The 4612-nt window shown below is 39.8% G+C and overlaps 1 long non-coding RNA gene across 1 annotated transcript; it reads left to right on the forward strand.

The window, feature by feature from the left end:
* Positions 1-1764: 1764 nt before the first annotated feature.
* LOC103638311 (uncharacterized) lies at positions 1765-4255 on the forward strand. Its single transcript, XR_558690.2, has 2 exons — positions 1765-2155; positions 4076-4255. It is a non-coding gene; the product is annotated as an uncharacterized lncRNA (long non-coding RNA).
* The last annotated feature ends 357 nt before the right edge of the window (positions 4256-4612 follow it).

The following is a 4612-nucleotide window of genomic DNA, read 5'->3' on the forward strand; positions in this document are numbered from 1 at the left end:
TCTACGTGATGTTTCTAAAATCTTAAATAGGTTAAGTCCTCATTAACATTCATTTCTTCCATGGGTAATTGTTCCTTAGGTACTCTTAAACACTTTTTGAGTTGAGATACGTGGAACATATCATGCACATCTAATAATCGGTCAGGTAGTTCCAACTGATATGCTACTTCTCCTTTCGTTTCCAAATTCTTGAATGGACCAATATAACTGGGAGATAATTAGCCTTTGACCTTGAACCTTTTCATTCCTCTCATTGGTGAAACTTTAAGATACACATAATCTCCAACTTCAAAAGTTAATTCTCTTCTTCTATTATCAGCATAGCTTTTCTGCCTTGACTGTACTGTTTTTAGATTCTCTCTTATAATCTACACTTGCTTTTTTGCTTCCTAAATTTTTTTTGGACCAAACACATACTTTCTCTAGTCTGATTCCAATAAAGCGGTGTTCTACACTTCCTTCCATAGAGGGTTTCAAATGGTTCCACCTTTAGACTTGCCTGGTAACTATTGTTATAAGAAAATTCTACATAGGGCAAACTCTTATCCCAACTTTTACCAAACTTTGAAGCACAAGCTCTTAACATATCCTCTAATACCTTATTTGTTCTTTCTGTTTGGCCATCTGTCTGCAGGTGGTAGGCTGAGCTAAAATTTAGCTTAGTATCCATAGACTCATGCAACCCTTTCCAAAAGCGCGAGGAAAATTGGGTTCCTCTATTTGATACTATCTTTTTCAGAACACCATGTAAAAAACAATCCTTTACATGTATAGTTATGCAAATTGAGCTCCTGAATATGTTGTCTTCACAGGTATAAAGTGTGCAACCTTGGTTAAGTTGTCCACGATGACCCATATGGAATCATAACCATCATGTGTATGGAGTAGCCCGACTATGAAATCCATACCAATTTCTTCACATTTCCATTCAGGCACATTAAGAGTTTGTAACAAACATGCCGGTCTTTGTTGTTCTACCTTTACTCACTGACACACGTCACATAGTGCAACATGAGTAGAAACATCTCTTTTCAAACATACCACCAATATTGTAACACCTCAAAATCTTATCTTGGGGATTTAGTAAAATTTTCCAAATACTATTGAATTGGAATATCTCTTAATAAGATTTTTCGTACTTTTGAAGATATTTCTCCTAAAATAACTATATTTTATATTGAAAGATAAAATAAAAAGGATCCCAATATGAATTTAACAATAAATCCATATGTACGTTCTAAAGGATTTGTAATACCCAAAACTTAAGAAAGATAAAAGATAGACCTTTAGTTCTATGATTTGTGATTTTGTTTGTAGTTTATGCATATAAGCAACTAAGGGTTTGCTTAAAGCAAGCAATAATTAAATACATAAGTATATTTCTGCATCATGCTGGTATTCTTTGATTGTTGCATTAAAATATTAGACCTAGATTAGGATTTGAAATTCATACCTTATATAAATTTGGTTTAAATTAGACATTGGAAATAAAAACAGAAAATAAAAATAAAATAAAAAGGGAAAGCAGGAAGATTGGATGGGCTGAATACTGTACTGGCCCATTCCCCTTACCTCGTGTCACATTCCGCACAGCCAAACTCATCATTTCAGCGTGCCCTGGGAATGATATTGTCATGTGGGGCCCGCACTCCAGCGCCTCGTCGTCGTCACGCGCAAGCCCGTTCCTGGAGTATATGACGCGAGGCCCCCGCACCAACAGAAGCAATCTCCTTATCCAAAATGGAAATCTACACCCACGTTTGCCAAGAGCTCGGGCGATCTCATCACATCTGATCTAGAGTCTGCGCTCAACAAACGTGTCTGCCAACCAGTATAAGTAGGAACCTCGTGACCCCTCATCCCATCCGGATCGAGAGTGTGGGCATAGAGAGGCGGGGAAGGCAAAGCACCTCCGATGCGAGTGGGATTGAGCAAATTGAGCCACAGCCGTGGAACCACATCAATTGCAAAGTTCTATCCCCTTGCAAACACTCCAGGAGGTTAGATAGGCCACGTATAACGTATGTGAGGTCTTGGCAGGGGAAAGGATGTATCGGATACAAGGAATTCATCACCGGAGTATCCCCTACACGGCGGAGCCGCGCTGTGTCATGTCGTGAATCGGCTCGACCACAACATGTCAACATCGTTACCGGTGAGACCCCCTTCTTGAGGTTTCGCCTTAATCGGTCCAACATAGAGCACTTTGCATAGTAGGATATAGTTCGCCTTCGGACCGGGAATTCAACGTTGTAGTGAGACGTTGTCACGGGTGTACTGCTCATCGTGGTCGTTGCGTACCATTAGCTTTCGTCGCTGGTTGGTAATCCCTTTGAATTTGTAGGACTCTCATATAGGTGTAGATCCATTTAGATCACAGGATAGAGCCCTAGTGCACGGAGTAGGCATCCTTCGGCCATGGCGCCGCCGTGTGTGGCCTATGCTGCCTGGCTCGGTCGGCGGAGGAGGGAAGGTGCACATCGGTGGTTGATTGACGCATCCACAGTTAGGATGAGATAGGAATGTAATGGTGCGTTGAGGTTGATCGGGGCCCTTGATCCATGGATAGACGGTCCAGAGCGATTCACTCAACACCACATGCGCTAGGGTGGGGATCTTTTGTGGCTGTGGATCCCATGTGCCAATTTATGTCCCTTCATGCGGCGAAATTCCAATCGGTAGTATCGCGCCACGTGTCAACGGATGTAGGCGCACTAGGATGTTTTTCATTCCAACTATCGGAGTCTGCTAGAAATATCCCGTGGTACACATCCATGTAAGAAGTATCACAAAACAGTCCAAAACTTTATAAGTTTAACCCTGACTTTTACCAAAATAGAAGTCGTCGTCCTTTCAAGAATAAAAATATTAAACATAAATTCAAAATTCTCAATAATGCTCCTGGAATTATTTTTTACATGTAAAATTAATAAAACAATACCTAGAAACTCAGATAATTTATAATTTATTCGTCTTAACTCCGATTTTAGTGGTTCTCAAACCTATGATCTCTTAGCGACGCATAGAATATTATTGTGTAGTTTGTTCTCATGATTTGGTGTAATGTTATCATATCCATTATTATAGAAGTGAGGTCACGAGGAGATTCGAAGCCCAACTCGGTTAAGTACCTGGAAACACAAGTAAAACACAAGTTGTGTCCTTGATCACTTTCTTTGACCTAATAATGTTCTCTTAATCACCATGGCACTGTTAGGTTAAGATGATGGGACCTAATAGGTTACCTAGTTTTGTTTATCCTATACCATGCATACAAATTAATTATTGGGTAGACTTGCTACTGTTGTACCTGGTTTTGGGATACATGGTACTTATGATTCATGATCATGTACCATGATGATTTATTATTGTTGGCTTTATTATGATACATGATAGGATCATTTTGTTAATTGGAACATGGAGCGACCACCCGAGATAACAGTGCTACCACAAGGGTGGAATGGGACACCCTTGGCTGATTAATTAGGGATGCTAGTGAGAGATTACCTTACCCTAAAGGGCAAGCAAGGAGGAGTTGCTGCAAGTATAGGAAGGTTCTCGGATCGAATAGTTTGTGATAGCTTTTCGGACGAGGGATTCCTATACCCCCCTCTACCTAAAACCGCAGTGGGATTTCTTGAGCTAGTGGAACTTTGTAAGGGCCTCGTAGTGAACCATTGCCAACTCACCTTGGAAGTGTTTAAGGGTCTGTACAACCCAGGTGAAAAGGGAACACAACTTATGGGTAAAAATGCGCAATCTCTACAGAGTGTAAAATTGGTATATCAGCCGTGCTCATGGTCATGAGTGGCTCGAACCTTCACATGAGTAATTTGTTGAATTAAACTTAACCTGTCATACATTGCATTGCATGTGGGTTTTATTCATTATTGTGATCAATTATTTAATTGGGTTTGTATACAGTTATACTAGTAATTGCTAATAAAATTTTGACCACCACTAAAAGCAATGCTTAGCCTTAACCATTCTCCTTGCCAAGCCTTACACTACACTTTTCCCCACACTTGTTGAGCAATGACTATATGGGAGATCACTCTTTCTATAATCACACCAGATCAAGAACAAGTACTGCAAGATGAGGAGCATGAAGGATGTTACGATGAGTTCGGAGAGGTCTAGGCTGTCGTCTCCTAGTTAACTATGGTTACGGAGGATTGTTGTCATGATATGATGTATTTATTTAGCTATTTTGTATAGAACCTCTATTATGCAATAAAGATGTGACATTAATTTATGTACCATGAGTCATCATATGTGTGAGACTTGATCCTAGCACACATTTGAGACACACTCAGGTTTGCCATTACATCCAGGTATGAAAAATACATTTCTTTCAGATCCTGATACTTCTTAGTACTTCCAGGGTGTATAGAGTATGCTGAATCATGAGCCTCTCTAAGAATAAGCTGATGAAGACGTTCAATTTCTAGTACACAAATTCTCTTTTTGAACCAATTTGTGCCTTGTTCGTCTTCTGTGAAATCTGGGGCTTTACCCAAACCAATCTGCATTTTAATATCTTTAATCTTCTCATCTGATTCTTTTCCTTTATGAATTCCTTGTTCCAATGTAGATTCCACTTTGTTGCTTC

Source organism: Zea mays, chromosome 1 (genome assembly GCF_902167145.1).
Source record: "Zea mays cultivar B73 chromosome 1, Zm-B73-REFERENCE-NAM-5.0, whole genome shotgun sequence".
NCBI lineage: Eukaryota > Viridiplantae > Streptophyta > Magnoliopsida > Poales > Poaceae > Zea > Zea mays.